Below are 22,373 nucleotides of genomic sequence, written 5' to 3'. Positions count from 1 at the left end.
CTGTTACCTGTGATAATGTGATAACCATTCATAGTCTCTATTCAGTCCCAGCTTGACAGAGTCAAATTTGCATATGAATTCCAATTCAGCAGCTTCCCGTTGGATTTTGTTTTTGAAAGGTTTCTGTTGAACCACAGCGACCTTTAAGTCTTTGGTGGAATGTCCTGGTAGATTGAAGTGTTCTCCTACTGGTTTTTGGACGTTTCCATTTCTAATGTCAGATTTGTGTCCATTTATTCTTTTGCGTAGAGGTTGGCTGGTTTGTCCAATGTACAGAGCAGAAGGACATTGTTGGCACATGAGGGCATATATCAGATTGGAGGATGAGCAGCTGTAAGAGCCAGAGACAGTGTAGTTGATGCCATTGGGTCCTGTAATTGTATTCCCTGGGTAGATATAGGGGCAGAGCTGGCATCTGGGTCTGTTGCAGGGCCTGGTACCTGTGCTGGTGACTCTGCTGGCCGATTCATGATTGTGAGTGAGAAGTCGTTTAAGATTGGGGGGCTGTCTGTAGGCAAGGAAAGGTCTTCCACCCAGGACTTCTGAGAGAGAGGTATCATTTTCCAGGATGGGTTGTAGCTCACTGATGATACGTTGGATGGGTTTGAGCTGGGAGCTATAGGTGACAACCAGTGGTGTTCTGTTGTTAGTTCCTTTAGGTTTGTCCTGGAGCAGACTGTTTCTGGGTACTAGTCTGGCCCTGTTGATTTGTTTCTTCACTTCATTTGGTGGGTACTGTAGTCTCAAAAATGCTTGTTGTAAATCTCTTAAGTGTGAGTCTCGGTCGAGAGCATTGGAGCAGATACGGTTGTAACGTAAGGCTTGGCTGTAGACAATAGACCGAGTGGTATGTTTAGGGTGGAAGGGGGAGGCATGTAGATATGAGTATTGGTCTGTTGGTTTCCGGTATAAGGTGGTATTTATTCGTCCATTATGTAGTTGTACAGTGGTGTCCAGGAAGTGTACCTGTTGTGTAGAGTGGTCCAGGCTTAGGTTGATAGTAAGGTGAAAGTTATTGAAGTCCTGATGAAATCTCTCAAGGGCTTCCTTCCCATGGGTCCAAATGATGAAGATGTCATCCAGGAATCTTAAGTATAGTAGTGGTTCCAGTGGATGGGAGCTGAGGAAGCGTTGCTCTAAGTCCGCCATGAATATGTTAGCATATTGTGGTGCCATGCGTGTGCCCATGGCTGTGCCATTCACCTGTAGATATAAGTTGTCACCAAATTCAAAGTAATTGTGAGTGAGTACGAAGTGACAAAGTTCAGTGGCGAGGTTTGCTGTGGTTTTGTCTGGGATAATATTTCGTATGGCTTGCAGTCCATCTGCATGTGGGATATTGGTGTACAAGGCCTCCACATCCATGGTTGCTAGGATGGCGTCATCTGGTAGGTTGTCAATGGACTGTATTTTCCTGAGGAAGTCAGTGGTGTCCCGTAAGTAGCTGCGTGTTCTGGTGGCATAGGGCCTGAGGATAGAGTCCATGTATCCCGAGACTCCTACTGTGATGGTGCATTTTCCTGAAACAATTGGGCGTCCTGGGTTACCTGTTTTGTGGATTTTGGGTAGCAGGTAGAATCTTCCCGGTCGTGGTTCCTGGGGTGTGTCTGTACGGATGCATTCTTGTATGTCCATGGGGAGTGTTATCTGAACTGGGCTGTAATGTTTGAAGATTTCCAAACCCACTTGAACTCATGGCCTCTTATGCACCTACTTTAAAGTAATTTAGTTGTAAATGATCCATTAGAATGTGCTCCCCTCTACACCCAAGCTCTGAAGATACCACATATCATGAGTCATTTCTAACTACATAAAGGAAGTTGCAGAAGAAAGAACCAAGAAAGAACACACAGGTAGCTAGCTGCAATTCTTTCAAATAGTCTGGAATCAAAACTAAGTGGCCAGCTGATACTAAAAACCTCTTTTCTAGGAGCATAATGCAAATATTCTAATTGCCATGGGCCAAAAAGATCACATGACATTCTTACAGAATTCTTGATGTTCCCTGTGGAATTCCGGATTCGGTTCAAGGTGCTGGTTTTGACCTATAAAGCCCTAAACGGACTGGGACCAGCATACCCAAGGGACTGCCTCTCCCCGTATGTGCCCTGGAGAATGCTCCGATCAGCTGGAAAACATCTGCTGGTAGTCCCTGGCCCCAGGGAGGCTCGGTTGGCCTCAACCAGGGTCAGGGCCTTTTCGGTCCTGGCCCCAACCTGGTGGAACTCTGAGGACACCCGGGCCTGTCAGGATCTTCTATCATTTCAGCGGGCCTGTAAGACGGAGATGTTCCACCAGGCATATGGTTGAGGCCGGCATGAGATCCTCACTGAGCCTACCACCAGCCTCAGTGTCCACCGGCTGGCTGCCCAACATATGGGTACAGCACGGGGCTATGTAGTGCCCATTCATTTGCTGACCCACATATGGGTTGCAGTACATTATCTGTCCGCTTCCCTCCCCCTGTATGTTGATGGGCAGGAATCTGGAATTGACCCCATCTTGGGACAGTTAGTATCTGTTTGTTGATTTTATGATGAACTGTTGTTTTATGAATTGTTTTCATATTTGTATCATATTTTTATAACTGCTGTACCTCGCCCTGAGCCCGCTTGCAGGAAGGGCGAGTTAGAAATGTAATAAATAATAATAATAGTATTTCTGAAGTGGAAAGCAACCATCACAACATGGTGAATGCATATGGTGACTTTCTAAACAAATACATCACGTGAAAACGGAAAACTCCCTGTGGTAAACATATTGTGTAGACTAGACCTAGGACAGGAATTTAACAATAATACTGATCTACCTTACCAGAGTACTGTAAAGACTGTATATGATGCATTTTGAAGGATTACAGAAATGCTCGAGGAGGAGGGGGAGAAGATATCATCACAACATCTTGTAATAACCAATGTTGGAAGTCAAAATTGAAGCGCAGAAATCTTTTTACAAATATGCAAAGAGGCATGGGACAATCTGCATAAAGCATCGAATGCTTCATCTACACCCAAATCATAGATGGCAAAGGGGCAGTTGGGTGCACACAGCACAGTACAGACGTGCACCTCAGAGACCTCCAAAGAGGACTAGATGAATTTATGAAAGTTTGTATATGAGTGGCTATGTACAGGGAACGAGGGGCCGTGTGAAGTGCTCTCAAGAATTTCTGATGTTTACATTGGCTCTGCCCTCAAAGTTGCTGACCTGTGAGATGTTTAAAAGGGCAAAGACTCATGGCATGAACACCCCAGCTCTCCTTTCCTTCGGTGTTGAGTGGCTTCTGCAGAGGTTCTTGGGTTCAGCTTCTTAAGCTTGGGCTGGCTGACAGTGGGGTATATTTAACACAACCTATACGATTCTGGGAAAAAAGCATTCTAGTTCTTCAGCTGAGGCAAGGAGCTTCGCAGTCTCTCTCTCTCGGGGAGAGTTTTTGCAAGGATCTGAATGCCTGACAGTGCTTCCCTCTCATCTCTGGCCTTCTCACTCGGATGGTGCCAATTTCTTGAGGAACCATGAGATCTTCGATTCTAATCTTGCGGCTGCCGGTAGCGGAAGAGACTTCTGAGCCTGTGTTTCTACTAAGGAGCAGTGTCAGGACTCCCGCCGTTCCTGTGTTGTATGGGAGTGGCTGTTTTGGCGTGTGCTTAAATTATTTACTCCCAGCAGCCTTGCAGGAGTCACACGGGGAGAGATGACTCATCCGGAGCCTGTTCTCCCTCGGCACAACCAGATGACTGCTGGATAAATTCGAGCTGCGTGAATCTTGCGGAGATTGATGAAGGTAATATAAAGAGGAACTGAGGAAGGAGAGGGATCCCAGATGGAATCCGTAACACTGGCAATTAGGGGGGTAAAAAAGGAAAAACAACCTCATTTGATCTAGAAGGCTTTGAGAGAGACTCAGCTAGAGCTGGGAACGGCATGCTGTTAGCATGGCAAAATCTATTATCCAACTATCCTCCACAATGTGGAGAGAGTGATGGGAAAGCCAGTGAGGGGCTGCAGTCAGTGTGCTGGACCAGGATCTCAGAGCTTTGTGTTCGAATTCACCTTGCGCCATGAAGCTTGCTGGGTGATGTCAGGCCAGCTGCTTCCTCTAAACCTCGCCTACCTCACTGGGTTTTTATGAAGATAAAATGGCAAAGGGAGAACCAAGCATGCCCCCCAACTCCTTAGTGAAAGAGAAGGATAAAAAATGCACTAGACAAGTGGATGAACTCGGAACTGGGAGAACAAAGCTCAAACAGAGACCCTGGGCCTCAGCACAAGGTTTGGAAAGGAGGACTACAAATGGCTTCTATGGCTGTAAGCCTCAACAGGACCAAGTCTCTAAAGCACCTCTGAAGTGCCGAGGGGCCAGGGCTCAGTGGCGGAGCTTCTGCTTGGCATGCAGAAGGCCCCAGGTTCAATCCCCGGCATCTCCAGTTAAAAGAATCAGGTGGCAGGTGATGTGGAAGAGCTCAGCCCGAGACCCTGGAGAGTCGCTGCCAGGCAGAGTAGACGATACCGACTGATGGACCGATGGTCTGAGCCAGCAAAAGGCAGCTTCGCAAGTGGCCTGTTACATTTCAACTCCGCTTTTCATCTGAGGAGCGCAGGGAGGTACGCAGGGTTCTCCTTACTATGAATGATCAATAGAAAGGAACAGGACACGTTGCCGTATCTGGCTGGTCTCTAAAATACTTAAACTCCACTGTAATCAGGATGGATTAACGGAGGGGCTTGGCTTAGGGGTAGAGCACGTGCAGAAGGCCATCTAGGGTTCAATCCTTGGCATCTACAGTTACAGGATATACATTAGCACATGTTGGGGAAAACTGTTCCCCCCAAGACCGTGAAGAGTCGCTGCTGGAGTAGGCAATACTGTATTCAACAGACCGATAATCTGACTTGGTATAAGGCAGCGTCATATGTTTATTATGACACCAGAAAGGATGAAAAGGCACCCTGTGGTGTGCCAGCTGCCCAGGCTCCCAGTTGCGTTCCGGATCCAGTTCAAGGTGTTGGTTCTGGTGTTCAAAGCCCTTAACGGATTGGGGCCGATAGACCTACAGGACTGCCTTTCCCAGTATGTCCTCCGCAAGGCCTTGTGCTCTGCGGACAAACAATTACTGTTGGTCCTCGGCTTGAGGGACGTTCGTCTGGCCTCAACCAGGGTCACAGCCTTCTTGGCTCTAGCCCCGGTCCGGTGGAACCCACTCCCACTGGAGATCCGGGCCCTGAAGAATCTATTACAGTTCGGCAGGGCCGGTAAGACGGCGTTGTTCCACTAGGCCTTTAGTTGAGAGCCGACATTCTGTCCCCTCTTTGACTGCAACAAGCTACTGGGGGTGGGGGGAAGTAAAGCAAAACCCCATCAGTGCTACTTTCTAATGTGCAGGAAAACAGTTCCAGCTTCCAAATGTGCATCATGTGCTAAAGTCATCCACCAAGTTCTCCCCGGGAAATAATATTAAGGTGTCTAATCATATCAATTCCATTCAACATCCCTTTCCTGGGAAGCCCTAATCGCACTCAGGCAGATTTTAACCACCATGTCACTAGAAGCTCATGATGGGTAATATCTAGAAACCTAACCAAACACCTCTATAGAATAATCCAAATAAACCAGCAACAACACGTTCTCCTGACTAAAGCCCAGGTGTCATACTCTGGTGAAAGGATTCAGGCAGGTGAGAAATTTCAAGAGATTGAATGGAGACCAAGAATAAATCTCATATGCCCTCCCTGCTCAAAACTGACACATGGAGAGCGGCACTCATCCTTGGCTGGCTGGCTGATGAGGCTCTTGTGGGGAAAGGAGAATGTTGTGAAAGGACGGAAGAAGCCCAAGCCATTTATTTATGGCTTCACGGATTAAAACCACTGCCTTGAACACCTTTCGCAGCTAGTATAACCTCTGCCCTCTGTTGACGATTCTCTTTGCTCAGCTTTCAAAATCAGCGCTGCAGAGAAAGAGACGGGAACTGGTTAATCACCAAGCAGCAAATGAGCTGTAATGGAGGTGTTAGGAATGTAAATCAGCCCCTGCCCACGGATGGATGGAGGACGAGGCAGCATCTGTGCGTGCAGCTTGCAAAGTAATGAGGCTGTGACGATGTCCTGGCTTCCTGCTTTGATCGCTTCATCTTGCTCAGGAGCTCTGCTGGGATAACGGAGGTTAGCGGAGCTGACCCCCCCCCCTCCTGCAAAACTATGCCCAAGCGCAAAGAGCCAATGCAATTGATTCTGACTTGAGTTCCAGCGCCGTCTGCCCTCGAAGGTTACCGCTGTGCAGAACATAGGCGGCGTTTAACAGGTGTGTGGGGGTGGGGGGGAGGTGTTTGAGCAAGCAGCGCCAGCCACTCCAACAGCAGAGCCATGTTTTAGCATGTAAAGGTCGCTGACAATCTATTCTTCTCCTTGTAATAAGAAACAGGTGGCCTGCTAGCTCCCCCCCCTTTTAAAAACCCATATCATCAACAGTGCAAAACACACATTCTTTACCATGCAAACAGGTGAAATCACTGGGATGTGCTCAAATGCACACAGATGTTCAAAAATCTGCAAATGGAATTACGTACAAAAGGGAGAGGAGCGGTGGGGGAAACATTTGCCACTCGTCCACACATGAGGACGATGCGCAGGAGAAACAGATTGCCGCTCCTAGCCTCCCACCTTGTTTCCATACTGTAATTGAGAAATAGGTAACTTGCGTTCCTGTGAATTCCCAACAAAGCATGTTTAACACTTGGAAGCAAGAGGCTTGAGAAGCTCTGAAAGGAAACTGGATGCCAGCTGTATTCGTGGCAGAGTATCACTCGCCAGTACGAGCAAAAAGTGCCCCTTCTCATTGGAGGCAGAGGCTCATGGAACTGCAGCCGGCAGCAAGAACTGCCCTTAATGAGCGTATCTATCAATTTTCAGGGGACTTGGTAGATTACCAGTACACAAAAATAAGAAACGTGCCAATTTAACTGTTGGCCACTGATGTGTAATGAGAAAGGGAGAATTTCACTCACTTGATTTCATAAAAGGAGTCTACGGAAAATTGCTCCATCTATCCAAGTGAGCGTGCATGAGAAGCTGGTGGATATTTTCTCTGCGTGACACTGAATCCATCCAGCTTCATGGACAGAGCCCTGGAAATAACGGGGGAATGTCTAAGCGCTGCTTAAAAGTTATTGGAGAGCCACTTCACACATTTTTAGGAAGATAAATTAATACGTAAAGGTAATGGACAACCTATTCTTCTCCTTGAAACCAGAAACAAGGGGCCTGCTAGGGTAGGAGGAGGGGTAGAGGTAGCCACGAGCCCCTTGGGCTTCAGCCAGAGGGAAAAGGTTTCTTATGCTCCCAGTTTCCTTCCTGGTTAGAGACAGCCACCAGCTGCTTCATCCTCCGTCTGCTTTCCGCAGCTTCTGAGACATGTCAATTCTCTGCCTCCTTTTCCTGGCTTATGAACAGGCCCTGACTCACGAGAAGGCCTTGCTTGCGCTCACAGGCACGTAAGGTTCTGCTGCCAGGCAGTTCTCAATAACTTCACTGCATGGGTCCAGAACTGGATGAGCTAAAGCTTTACTGATAATCTATCAGTTTGGTACTCAGTTTGTTACAGAGTCGTTGCCAGGAAAGAAAGTCTACGCCCAGCCCCAAGCCTATATTGTAGTAGGTCAAGTACCGCGCATTTCCCACCCTCTTTGCTGGCAGCCTAGTTTAGCCTCCCCATCCCCCAAAAGCTACCGTGTATATGAAAAGCTAGAAGTAAAGCAGCTAGGAAATCTGAAAGGATGTTTTAGAAAGTTCAGGAGTTCCAAAGTTAGGGGTCCCTGACAACGGTTCTCATCCCAGGCCGAAAGTCAGAAACAGATAAGTTGGGAGGGCGCCCCCCTCCTCGGCATGCTGTCATAGAGACAGGTTTTCCACAGAGACAGGATTTTAACAGCAGAGAACAATGTCCATTCGTCCTTTACTCAGGCTCAACTAATTAGGGGTTGCCAGCCCCTTAATTATGTCAGGGGATGCCAACACCATGACAAGGCATGGTCTGAGGGCTGGAACCTACTGACTGCCACCTCCGCAGCAAAAGGGCACTGCTCCTCACTTGGCCCCCTTTTCCATCCTCTCCCCTTGGTCTCCGGGGACTTCAGAAAGGTGGAGATTCCCTCGGTGCCCTTCTCAACACCTGAGATGTAAATGATGAATGTAACCGACTTGTAAATCAGACTCGTCAGGGAGTCACGATTGCCTGGGGCCGCCTGTTGAGTGTATCCTGGGCAGCAAGCCCAAGTTTGCCTCTGCATTATATGTGAATCGGCCTTCAGCTCATTGTCTCCCACCGACTGCCCCAAAGATGTTAATGCTTTACAGACATTCCAGCTGTCAACGCTAACTCAAAGAAGTTCCCAACTCTCGGGTTTTTCTAGGTTTATACAAATATCGTTCTCATTCATTGAATATTATGATAAAAGAATACTGCTATACCCTGCTGCAAACTTATTGGTTTGATTTGTTTGTACACCTCTGCCAAAAAAAGTCCAAGAGCAACATCTCAAGATTTTGAAAACCCAGGGAAGTGCAATGCAAACAAGGTCTGAAGAAGGGAGCTCTGAGTCTCAAAAGCTGACACTCTGAAAATCTTGTTGGTCTCTAAGGTGCCACCGAAAAATCCTGAGGTTTTTCCAAAGTCACCCTTGAATATCAAAGTTGACTTCAGATATAGAAGGATGAGACAAAGCTACACAGTGCCTAGTTCTGAATGATGACCCTAGCTTGGACTTTGATCCGTCTGCACGCAGAATATATTTTACACTTCTGGGATAGCAAAGACACCTGTAAACGAACCCTCTTTGCATACATGTGGTGTGATTCCAGAAGGTTTTCTTTGTTTTACAAATTGCTTGGTATTAGGGAGAAACCATAAGGGACAGCAGTATATGCTGCTGGATGCACTTTTGTGTTGATTCGGGGGCTGGAACAGGGCATGGCCAAAAGGTGCAGTGCATGTGAGGGAGAAGATGACAGCAGAAAAGAAAGGCAAGGTATTTAGGGCTCAGGTCAACCTCTTGAAATGAGTCTGGAAGGTTGGAGAAACAAGTCCATCCCTGTAGCAGTTCTATAAAATGCTCCTGATAATCCTGCCTCAGTACCCTATCAATCTATGGAAGGTTATTGCATGACTTACAGTGAAATAATAAGCAGAGTTATTCCAATCTGAGTCCAATGGACTTAGACTGGAGTAATTCTTCTTAGGATTTCAGTGTTAGAGGATCAATCAGATACAATTTCTCTCATCAGTCTTTAGACAATTTTAAGGTAGCCTCAGGTTTATACAACCAGATCAATACCCAAACTGGGCAAGTATCTAGGACAGCAAGAGTGGTTTTCAAATACTATTATGAGGTCCTTCAGAAACTTCTCAAGAGTTCCTCAGCAAAAAAAAAGGTAATAGGGGACAGGCTTCTCAAATATACAGCCTGCACACCACTGTGCGCTGTCTATTGCACTGCAAAGCCCCACAATATAAACTGGGGCTTACTCTCAGTTTATAACAATGAGGACCAATAATTTTGGACCGATGTCTACATAAACTGTTGGCCCTAGAATCATACCACGCATACACTCACACACCAGAATCACCTGGAATGCACATGGGCAAGTAAGTTCCCAGAACGGGTTCTAGAAGGTCTGAAAGTCACAAATCTAAAAATACCACTAACAGATTGACCCGCCCAAAACACAAGACAGCCACTCATTCCATTATATTATCTACTAAAAGGAGGTTTGGGGGGAAGGGGGAAGGAAGTTCTATACAGTAGCCCCAAACAAGAGAACAGGAGATATGGCTGTGCTCCCGTCATTTCCACATGCTATACCGAGAAGACGCTCCCTATAGACTGTAGGCCTTTGCCTTAATGAACACATATCTTTAGACTTGGCAGCTTGTCTGCACATGCTCTTTTGTTCCAGTGTAACGATGTTGGTATAAAATCCGTCTGGAATAAGGTACCCTCAGGCACAAAACAGTTTCTGCTTGTATAATTGTGACTGCACAAGGGAATTGCTCTTGTATGTGTAGAGTATCATGATTCCTTTAAGTAGTTTTATCAGTACACAAACGTGTGTTCAGACCAATTCTCACAATTCTACCACAATCTGTGAAGAGCCATCTCCACAAGCTGTAACTTTATTATTTTTTTTAATTACAAAAAGAACCTTGACTAAGTGGATGCGCAGTAGAGTCTATAAAATTACAAATGGTGTGGAGAGAGAAATTTATCTTCTCTCATAAGACTAGAATTCAAGGTCACCCAGCGAAAATGACTGCTAGCAGACACAGGATGAAGGAGACGAAAGGAAATACTTCTTCGTTCTCCATTCATATCGCGGCTTATGGAACTTGTTATTAAAGCAACTATCAGCCACCTTTTCTCCAAAAGTGCTTAAGGCAGCTTACGTAAATTATTATTGCTCTTATTAAAGCATTTATTATTGTGTCATGGACACAAGATGTGGGGGAATGACCAATGGCTTTCAGGGATTAATCCATTTCTATTAGATGTGATACCTAAATGGATCCACCCGCAAGTTCTAAGTGGATCCATCCGCAAGTTCAAAGGTTGCATGCTTCTGAATAATTAGGATAAATGGGGGAAAGGTTATTTCTCTGCTTGTGGGTCCCCTGGATCCATCTGGCTTCCCAAGAAGTTGGGTTAGGTGGACATTTGGTGTGATGCAGCTGGACTCTATTTACATTTGACCACTCACACTACCTGGGACAAGTATGCGCTATTCCCGTCCAAACATTCAAGTGTGTCTTTAAAAGGACTGCATGTGGAGGGGATGAGCCACACACCCCTGCTCCGACTGTATTCAGAGTACACATTTATCTAGCTAAAATGCGCTTAATTAATATTTCATATAGCTGTGTTAGATACTCTATATTCCTAATGGATTGTATTGATCAAAGGAAGAAAGGAAAATGCCTTTGTTGCTGTAGGGAAAACTAAAGCTGTCAGTTATAAAGCAATCACTGTTTAAAGGGCCAAAGACTTGGAGAAGAAATTCTACGAAATCTAAGCATTTGTCCCACCAACCCCCCAACTCCATAATCCTTAAAATTTGGAGATCTTCCCAAAAGACTAGCACCCCCTTCCACACACACACACCACACACTGGGCTGGAATATGCAGACTGTGTAACAGGACCCGATTGTACAAGGTGTATATGTAAGAATGTTGTGAGATAGGAAGGCTTTAAAGAACTATTTTTATCAGAATTTTGGTCTGGGGTGTCATCAATATGTGGATGACACCCAGTTATATCTGTTGTTAGATGGTAGACCAGATGCCGTGCCAGATACTCTGGCCAGGGCTCTAGAGGCTGTAACTGGGTGGCTAACACAGAGTTGACTGAAGTTGAACCCTATGAAGACAGAGGTCCTGCACCTGGGCCAAGGGTTGATGGGTTTGAGAATATGGCTCCCAGCCCTGGATGGAGCACCACTGGCACCTCTGCTGATGGTGAGGAGCCTGGGCATGGTCTTGGATGCCCCCTTTTCAATGGAGGCCCAGGTGAGAGCTGTTCCTAGATCTGCCTTTTTCCATCTTCGTCAAATCAGGCCACTTGTTCCCTACCTCTTAACTAGTGACTTGGCCACAGTGACCCAAGCAACAGTCATCTCCAACTAGATTACTGTAACTCGCTCTATAGAAGGCTGCCCTTGAAATTGATCCAGAGCAGTATGTATCCTTATTTGGATTCCGGTTAGGACACATATACAACCTGTTCTGTGTCACCTGCACTGGCTTCCAGTCAAGTTCTGGGTCAAGTTTAAGGTATTGACTATGACATTTAAAGCCCTAAATGGACTGGGACTAACATACCTGTGGGGCTGCCTCTCACCATATGTTCCCTGGAGGGCACTTCGTTTGGCTGATAAACATCTTCTGGTGATCCCTGGTCCCAAGGATGTCAGTCTAGCCTCAACCAGGGCCAGGGCCTTTTTGGACCTGGCACTGGCCTGGTGGAACTCTTCCTCAAGTGAGACCAGGACCCTGCAGGACTTGTCACAGTTCTGCCAGGACTGTAAGACGGAACTGTCCCGCCAGGCCTATAATAGTGGTTGAGGCATGAGTGAACTGGCTGGTTGGCCTCTCCGCTGCGGCCTTTGGTCTGCCTGTCTGCTAACACTTAGCTACCTACCTGCCCTGCCCCCATGATGTTGAGTGGGAGCTGTACTGACATAAAGTTCATGTGATGTGTTTTAGATATGTAGTTTTAAATCTGTATTGAAATTGTTATTCTATCTTATTATTGTCAATTGTTGTTTTAGCTTTTGTATTATGATAATGTGACCCGACCTGAGCCTGCTTGTGGGGCATGCAGGTAACAAATCCAAGAAATTAAATTAAATTATTTTTATTTCATTTTATATCTTGCCTTTCTCCCTAGTGAGGACCAGATGCAGCTTATAGACGTGTATATTTTGTTTGTTATTAATTACAATAATTACAAAAACGGGAGACCTCCTTTGTCCGTTCATTATTAATTACAATAATTACAAAAACGGGAGATCTCCTGTGACCCTTAAGGTTATAGTCAACTGGTTATATAGTTGCTATATGGGTCACACTCCTATCAATATCATTCGAACACATCTTACACCTCAACGCAAGAATAGTACAGAAGTCATGTATAAGACCTAACCTGCAGCTCAGATTGGTCGCTAGTCTCCCAAGCATTTGTAGGCAAGCCAATTTACAAAAGATTTGCCAATTCACTTCACATTATAGTTTTGAAAATATTTGGTGCTCTCCAAGGACTCATCCTTCCACCAAGGAGGTTAGTTAGTAAGGGTGTGCATGATGAAATTTTGGAGCCAGAAAAAACATGAAGATAACTGTTTGGGGGGTTACTACCTGACACCCTAGAATGGTAACACTAATCCAGGCTGCTTGGGAATCATGAAGCTCCTTCCCCCCGAAAAAACATGCCCCCCCAAGTTCTAGTGTTTGCCTGTCATTCAGCATTAGCTCATGTTTCTCTTTTATTCTACTGAATTCCTAGACAATGGCATTTTCCCCTTCCAATAAGATCCTTGCAAGGGAGAAGCAGAAAGTACTCCCATCTAATCCCAAAGTGTAGAGAGCTGCCGTTCTCCTTCCCCTCTCTTCGTGGGTCAGAAAGAGAGTTCCCCCCCACACACACACACTCTAAAAGTAGAAATTTGGGGCTTGGTCAGGGGCCTGTAAAATTTAAACTCTTTGTCCAATTTACTTGAAACTTGGGGGATCTTAGGTGGACAGGCAGAAGAAACTCTGCTAAAATTTGGTGACATTTGGTTAAACTATTCTATTCCCTTCCCCAGTCCCCCCAGGAAATAATGGCAGATGAATGGGGGGGCAGGTTCTGCAAATGATGCCTTCCTCACTTTGTGAAAGAAAACAAGTGAAAAATCACAACATAAAAGGATGGCAGAGTTTTCAGCAGAAAGTTAAAAAAAGTTACTCAGTCACTGTAAGAGTAAGAACAGGTCTCTTTTTTAATGTTAGTGGCAGGTTGGAGCTCTCTTACTGGCTGCTGCTTGCAGCCATTTTAAAAATCAGTGGAGCGAACTCAGTGTGGCTGCGCAGAAAGGGACCTAATTTGGAGGTCTGTAAAATTGCGCCCCCACTTCTCCAATTTTCTTGAAACTTGGGAGTTCTTTGGTAGACAGTCAAGAGTTTTCAGTGGATTTTTTTTTTAAAAAAGACATTGTCAGACACTATAAGAGTAAGAAAAATGAAATGAATGTAGACAGGACTTTATTTTTTTAAATGCTGATGGCTGTCTGGAGCTCTCCTACTGGCTGCTGCATGACGGCCATTTTAGAAATTAGTAGACAGAGCTTAGTGAGGCTGCTCAGAGAGGGACCAACTCACTCTGGGGGTTTATAACATTTACTCGTTTTGTTCAATCTGCTTGGAATTTTCAGGGGTGTGTGTTAGATTAGAAGGAGGGCTGTATTCTGTGCAAATTTGGTGCCCGTATCTTTATTAACAGCTGCCCTAGACCCTCATAGACATTCCCCATTGAAAATCATAGTCTCAGAACTCTGGAACTTGGAAAAAAACACAGGTAAGGTCCTACCTGGAAATAAGGTGGGAGTAAAAATTTCCCACCTTAATCCCAGATCCAAAGTCATAACAACATTTTTTCTCAATGTACATCCCTAATGGTTAGTACTTCTAATTTACATATTGTATTTTGAACATACCAAAGTGTTTTCTGATCCATATGTCATTTATCGTTGCAGCCATCAAGCTAAATAAAGGTGTAGTCTTCCCAGACAAAAAAGGAGTCATTTGAGGCCATCAGAAGCAGTAGAAACAGACTGATCTTCAATTGTTTTAGACAAAGGACCAACTTTTAACTCTACTCTTCTCTAGGATTGTTACCATTTTCCTTCACCCCACTTCCTCTCAGGCTTACATCTCACAGATGGTAAAACTGCAAAATGGGATAGCCCTACCATAGACTTACCACCTCATTTGTAAGAACTAGGCCTGGTTCTCCTACTGTGTGCTGTTCATGCTGCCTAGCTGGGACTTTCACGTGGGCTGCTGATAAGGTACCATAATTCTCTCCCCTTCAACCCCCTGCTTCTTCCCTGACAAGCAGTAGCATAGAAAGGCGAATGGGGGAGAAAATGAAGGCAGTATCTCTGGTCCAACCTGCCTTAGGTCAGGTCATGATTCAGCCACAGAAGATCAATGGACTTTAAAGGATTATTTGGGACTCTCAACACAAGGGTTACTCCACTGGTGCCAACAGGTGGCAAATGAAGGACAGGTCTGCAGCACACGTTGACGTAATCCAATGATCCAGCTGTGGCACACAGAATGCCACATCTGCCTGCCTCTCTGACACAGAAGAATAAAAACCCAAACACAGAAAGGCATGAGAATGTGCATGTCTGATTCAACGCTTACCAGGATGAGATTTTTGGCACCCTTGCCAGAAATAGTCAGGCTACCACTACTCTCTATATGCAGGCAGTGTACGAATTAAAGGCTTGTTCCTGATGTCAACCTATGTAAAGGGGCGTGTGTGTTTGTGTGCGTGCACGCATGTGCGTGTGTGTAGAAACACCTCTCACAGCCTGTTCAAACTGTGACAATTTAATCCAACAGGCTGATGCAAGATCTAAGCAGGCTTGAGATTTAAGTAGGGTTGCCAGCCTCCAGGTAGTGGCTGGAGATCTCCCAGAATTACAACTGGTCTCCAGGTCACAAACATCAGTTCACCTGGAGAAAATAGCTACATTGGGGAGTGGATTCTACGGAATTATGCCATGCCAAGGTCTTTCCCTCCCCAAACCCCACTTTCTCCATGTTTCTCCAGGTTTCACCCCCCAGGTGAATCAGGTTAACATCTACTGCCTTATTACATTTTTATCCTTCTTCCAAAGAGCTCTGGGTAGTATACATGGCACAAGAGCTAGTTGGGCCAAGCTCCCCCTGAGGCAGAGTGGGATTTGAACCTGGGTTATCCCCCACCAGTTCTCTAACTGTGAGAACATTCAGGCTAAAAAAATCTCCTACAGGCCTGGTGTGTGTGTCTATTCCCTGAGCTCAATCCTTAAGCGAATAATCAGGCCTGCCAAGCTACCTGCTTCCAGACCCTCAACAGTGAAGAAAAAGGAATCCAAGAGAAATGCAAAACGTAATTACTCTATTAAAGCCCCAATCCTTTTGCCCAAAGCCAAGCTCTTCCTGTAACACTGCACTCTCTTCTCTCCCTTCCCTGTGTAAACTTTTCATTATGAACAAGACATCTTTGTAATATAATCATACTGGTTATAATGCAGCTGTGGATAACATAACACCGGCATTAGAAAAAGGCAGCATGGCCTGGTAATGTTGTTTTAATATAATTTGTGTACTGCGGGAACTAGCTCTACCTGATCATTTAGAATCTGATCAATGCGAATTAGTGTCTTAAAGAGAGAGAAACCCATTCGACAATTTAGGATTTGATCAATGCGATTCAGGGCCTCACAAGATAAAAAAAAAAAATATCCAGCACATTTTGGAATATTGAAACAAATCCGTGCGGCGCTAAAACAGGTAATAAGGAGGCGCCCGTAAGTATCACAGACAGAAAATGGACAGCAAGGCTGTCAGGTCTGAGATAAATCCTAGACAGGCCATACAACGTCCCCTCCCCTTTTCTCTCCGAAAGGGTGAATGGCCATTAAGCCTGCTCAAACGACATCTCGCATAATTCAAAGGCCTAGAGCAAGAATGGAACAGAGTGAAGTCAACTGAGATGAGCTTTAAAAAAAAATTAAGTACTGTACTTCTGCGGTAGGGAAAATGATTATGAAACAGACGGGCAAGGGTGCTTCATTACAAGCTGTCCAGGAAACTTCAACACATAACAAAGCACAATGTCTTGAATTAAGAACCATCCCTTGAGGCAGGGCCCCCCAACAAGGTGCCCGTGTGCGTCAGAGTGCCTGCCAACACCTTTCTTGGCATCTGCCAAGTGTTCTTAGAAAGTGGGTGGGGCCAGGGGGGGATTTTGCCCAGCAGGGTTTCTGATTGTTCGCTGGAAATGTCATTGGTTGGGCAGATTTTTTAAAAAAGTTGCTTTGGCCGCAACTGCCATCACAACACAAGGATCTTCACTGTGTGACTGACAGCATATGCAAGAAAGTATTTTTAAACAGTACATCAATTTAAAAAGGCATCCTGTTAAACAGATTTTCCACCTGGAATGTTAAAGCGTTACTATTAGAATTATGCATATCTCACTCCCTGACGTTTCATGGTTGGCACTGCCTCTTGTGGCAGCCATTTTGTGGTTGTGCCCATAACCTTGTGTCAGAATTCCAATCTTTTTTTTTTAAAAAAAATGAGGGCGCTGCCATAGGGGGATATGGCACGATTCCTTTAGCATCATTGCTCTCTGAGTACCTTTTATCCGTTTTTTTTAACTTACAAAACTTAACTTACAAAAACGTATGCCCAACTTTCAGCCATGCCTGGCTCCCAAAGCAGCTTGCAAGAATTAAATTATAGCACAAAAGACACAACTTTCTTGACTGGACTACTGCCGTGTACCCATCATGGGACTGCCATAACATGTTGCAAGTTTTGCAGGGGGTTCAAAACATGGTTGTGCCAATATTGTTTGATGACAGTTGCATTAACTGTAGGGTAGGGGTTAGAGTGTCACATTAACATCTGAGAGACCCAGGCCTGAATCTCCACTTTACCAGGGAAGTCTGGTGGGTGACCCTGAGTCAACCAACCTAACCTATCTCACAGGGTTGTTATAAAATGGAGGAGGGAAGATCATTTTTAAATACTGTTGGATGCTGCTTTGAATATCTTGTTGGCAGAAAGATCTGTACTGTAGAATAATATACAAACAGGGCTCAAAATAATACACAGGGCTTGAATAGCTTGTGAGAATGAGTGAAGAGAAAGTTTGCAGGACACTGCAGTTTTGTTCTTCCTCTAACCTTCCCCTCCAATGGGAGCCCAGAGGGACACACACAGGTTGCACAGGTGGGCACTACAGGAACTAGGAAGTCCATGCGTCCTTCCTGTATCCCGAGCCATCCCTGTGTCTCTGTGTCAAGCAATTTACTTAGAACACAGATGAGCAATGCTACAATGCACCAAGTTATTCACACAATGTTCACAAAAATATTTTATGTGTAAACTTAAGAATAATGTACAAAAGTGAAATACAATATTTCACATTTTGTATTTCACTTTTGTACATTATTCTTAAGTTTACACATAAAATATTTTTGTGAACACTGTGTGAATAACTTGGTGCATTGTAGCATTGCTCATCTGTGTTCTTTGGCATTGTTGGGTTGGTGAGCATTTTGATAGCCTGATTTGGGTCCAAGCAATTTACTTAAGCTGCAGAGAAGGAACAATTTGCATGATGCAGACAGAAAGGAAACTCCCCTTTCCAGTTTCCTGTGCATGCTTCTGTCTTAGGGTTGCCAGGTTCCTGTTTCAGGTGAGAGAACCCCACCCCCAAGCTGGTTTTTCTTGCTGCTGCTGAGCTAGGCAGAGAGAGAGATAAACTGGAAGTGATGTCATCATGTCACTTGCGATGCTCTAGCATTCAATTAAAATCCTATGTTTAAACCACAGAGTTTCGGCTGAATGCTAGAATGTTGCCAGTGATATGTTGTCAGCGTCTGCCCCACCAGGTCAGTTCTGACTTGCCAGCCTCACGCTGGCAACCCTGTTTTGTGTGTTCATGCTTGTGAGAAGAGATGAAAAATTTCTGTTGTCTCTGTGGGCCTACTCCCTACCTATGCAAGTAGCCATGCTCACCTCACAGAACATGGAAAAATCACAATACTTGTGTTGCTATAACTACTGCCAGGGGGAAAAATGGCCTTGTATGTGAAGCCTTGGTTTACAAACTGAAGTAGAAAGAGAATCTTCTAGTGGAAAACTTACTAAAAATTCTAGGCATGTTTGCCATTATTAACTGGAGCTGCTTTGCAACAATCTCACAATTAGTTCTATTAATCTCACACTCCCAACTTGAAGTCACACTGACATGCAGAACACTGGTTTATGCATTTAGCAGAATCACAAATTTAGCAGTTCAACCTTATTTAATTCGCCTTTTACAGGCAATTAAACAAGCTCTTAAAAGCACTTTGGCTCAAAACCCTGTCCTCGATCCTCACGTTCAATTAAATTGAACACGAGACAGCAGAAGAAGAGCATCGCTCTTAGGCCTTTCACTAAATCTTGCATAAATTTACTTGAATCAAGCCACACGACAAAGACAGTTAAGAATACGTGTTTAACTGAAACTCATTAGAGCATAAAAATGCACAGTGATTGTCTTGTCTCAATGAACATTTATGTTTAAAAGCAGACATGAAGGTATCTTCTCCCCCATCCTAATTCTTCCCCCGCCCCATACACACCCACGGCAATAAAAAGAAATTAAAGAGATGTTAAAAATCATACGAAAAACTGCCTCTTAAATTAATAGTAAAAAATGCTTCCAGTAATGTTCAACACTCAGCATCTTCAAGTAGCAGCCATAATTCCCTAAATGCAGAGTGGAGGGAGTAGCAGAACACCACACACATACTGAGACTGTGGCTAAAGAGAGTGTATTTAGTGCATAAGCTTGCACACAGACTGTGCTATGGGACTTCTACAAATATTGCATGCTGATCGCAAGCATTACTGAAGAGTAATCCAGCAGTGGAATCGGCTGCCTGTGCCTGGAGATGTGGTGGGTTCCCCCTCATTGGTAGTCTTCAAGGACTGGCTGGACGAATACTTGTCAGGGATGCTTGAGACTGTTCCTGTGCTGGGAAGAGGGTTGGACTAGATGGTCCCTTCCAGCTAGGGTTGCCAGCTCCAAGTTGGAAAATTCCTGGAGATTTGGGGGGTGAAACCTGGAGAAAGTTGGGTTTGGGGAGGGAAAGGACCTTGGCATGGCCTAATTCCATAGAATCTACCCCCCAAAGTAGCCATTTTCTCCAGGTGAACTGATCTCTGTGGCCTGGAGACCAGTTGTAATTCCGGGAGATCTCCAGCCACTACCTGGAGGCTGGCAGCCCTACTTCCAGCTCTAGGATTCTAGGACTCTATATAGTCCCTTGCCTCTGTGCAGCCGTAATAAAACTTAATTTATAGCACCCTTTGTGTTCAAAGTACTTCACTAAGTTAGAAGCAGGTGTGCCCCAGCCATGCACCTTTGCCTTACCTCTTGCATAAATTTAATTAAATCAAACCATACTCCAAAAACAGTTAAGAGGACAAATCCACCCTCTCTTTGGAAACTGAAACTAAACAGGGTCACTTCCTCAAAGCAAGGAGATAAAACTGGCTGTGCACCAGATAATCTGGTAGTTCACCGCCTCCTCGGGGCAGGAGGTGCCTCAGGACAGGACAGGAGACACCTGGTGCTTGTACCTGCAGACAATCTCCCATCAGTTTGGAGGAACTCCTAGCATGTTAGCGAATAAGCCGAGCATGTCCTCTCCAAATAGCGCCTTTGTGTCAGAAATGTGCCTTCATGCTTTAAAATGATAAAAAATGACAATGCTGGCGGCCATTTGGTGGCAGTGCTTGTTACCTTTTTTCAAAATTCCACAAGTGCCCACAGCCTCAACATGGTTAAAAACCCCACATGTTATATAACCCCCTTATTACCCAGTGTGGAGGAAAAGGTAGAGAAATTGCAGCTTCCTTAAGACCTCCTAATAAATTCATGGCAGAGCTGAGATTTGAATATCTTGGCTCACAGCTCAGCCTCTTAGGCCTAGATCTCAATGAGGGATACAGCCTCATTTCTCTGGTTGCCTCTGCCCTGGAAGCAAAGAAAGTAAACAGGGAGCAAAAGAAAATTTGCCATTTCAATGAGCCCCAGAAAACAGAGGAAAACCTCTCGTAATAAAAATGCCTCTCTCCCTGTTTTGTATTTATTTTGCTATATGGCCAATAGATAACCCGAAAAACTGTGCCTTAATTATATGTCTGCAGCTGTATTTTGTCAATATTATTTATGTGAAAATGTATACTTATTTCCATAAGTTTGCCAGCAGTGCTTTCTTCTAGGTTATACATAAAACATTTTTTATTTTGAAAATGTAGCTTGAGGGGGAAAAAACCCAATCGCAGTTCATTGTTCTTTCTGCACCATCTTAATTTCTAGCAATATAAAGCTCTAGGTAAGCGGAAACCCTAAACTAAAGGAGAATGAAAGAGAAGTCTTGCTGGATCGGATCAAGGCCTATCTTATCCAGCATCCTCTTTCCAACGATAGCCAGAAAGATGCTGGGGATCTCAGAAGTCGCGCACAAAGTTAATCAACATCCTGCTTCTTGCCCCCTCCCCCAGTATCTGGTATGCAGAGGTACATGGAGCTGTTGACAGACTGACTCTCTACGAAATTGAGGATTGTTGTAATTATTAAGTACTGAGCTTGGTGCTCAGAACGATTTCAGCCCAGAGCAGTTTCAGCTCAACACAACATGCTTTATTGCAAGCCAGAACAGACAGACAGAGAAGCTCAATGTGAGCCAATATATACATACAAACCCCGCCCTGATAGTAACCAGTAACCAATAGAAACGTGCTCTCTACAATCCTATCATTTGCATAAACTATATACAATGTATTAGATTGGCAGGCCAGTGGTTGGCCAGTGGTTGGTCCTTATTGGAGAGGACCGATTGGCTGCTGCCTACAGAATGTAACCATTAGGAACCTTCACTCAACCCGAAGCTCAACAGTGCATAACACTCAAGCGTTCAGAGGCTTTGCTAAGCCCTATTTTAACCTAATACTTAACAGTAATTCAGATTGCTTTGGCTCTCAAAACCTTATGCCCTGGAAATCTTGTTAGTCTTTAAGGTGCTACCAGACTCAAGTCTTGCTCTTCCACTGCAGCCCAACATGGCTATCCGCCTGAAACTATGGTTATAAGTAGATCCCTAAACCTCTTACGTGCTACTGTGACCCTCAGGAGCAGCTGAATACGGTCAGCCACATGCACACATCATGAGAGGACGATTCTTGAGTCGCCACCAATTCCTACCTACAATGTTCACACTGCAAACATTTTTTTATCATGACTTGTTAACATGATCTGCTGGGGCACAGTGCTATTATAATATAGTTTGAGTAACCTCAGTCATAACTGTCCTGAATTTCTGCTAAGTTTATTCATTCCACAGAGCTAAATTTATGCATTTTAATATCTAATACCCACCTTTCCTTTTGGCTCAAGTTTAAAGTCTTCCTCCAGTCTAAGAAGCCTTCCTCCAACTTAAGTGGCTCTTCCGCTGGAGGAAGGGCCACTTAAAACTGGAGGAAGGCTATTTAAAGGATGGTTCGATCCACCCCACTGAATTTATCACATGGGGGTGGGGAGACACACCTCACTCTGCTGCCTTTCATCTGGGATACTTCCCTGTGAATTGGGCAGCAGGTAGCTTTCATACATCTTTTCAAGAAACCATACCAGCCCAAATCTAGCAATTGAGGTTGCAACCTGTACAAACAATTATTAGTGTGAGGAGTGTCTCACAGTTCAGTGGACAAACACATATTGCACATTTTAAAGGACCTAGGCTCACATTTAAAAGGATCTCAGCTGGAAGATGCTAGGGAACATATTGGATTAGACGGACTGGTGATCGGACAAAGGATAGAATTGGATGTTCATATGTTTAAATTTGTGACATACACAGGGGCTCCCTTCACAGTGCAGAGGTTCTTGAAACATTTGTTATCTGAGTATACACTGAAAAATACAACCAAGATCTCATCCTTGAGATGTGCATTGTGGGAAGGCTGACTACAGCTGTGAGCTGCCTTAAGGCCTTTATGAGCTTT

General features: G+C 44.7%; 1 protein-coding gene across 1 annotated transcript in view; it reads right to left on the bottom strand.

Moving 5' to 3' along the window:
- CHCHD3 (coiled-coil-helix-coiled-coil-helix domain containing 3) overlaps positions 1 to 22,373 on the bottom strand; it is a 262,616-nt gene that overhangs the window by 49,262 nt on the left and 190,981 nt on the right. The gene's annotated exons all lie outside the window — the stretch shown is intronic.

Source organism: Eublepharis macularius, chromosome 9 (genome assembly GCF_028583425.1).
Source record: "Eublepharis macularius isolate TG4126 chromosome 9, MPM_Emac_v1.0, whole genome shotgun sequence".
Lineage (NCBI taxonomy): Eukaryota > Metazoa > Chordata > Lepidosauria > Squamata > Eublepharidae > Eublepharis > Eublepharis macularius.
This window is presented reverse-complemented; position numbering and strand designations above follow the sequence as displayed.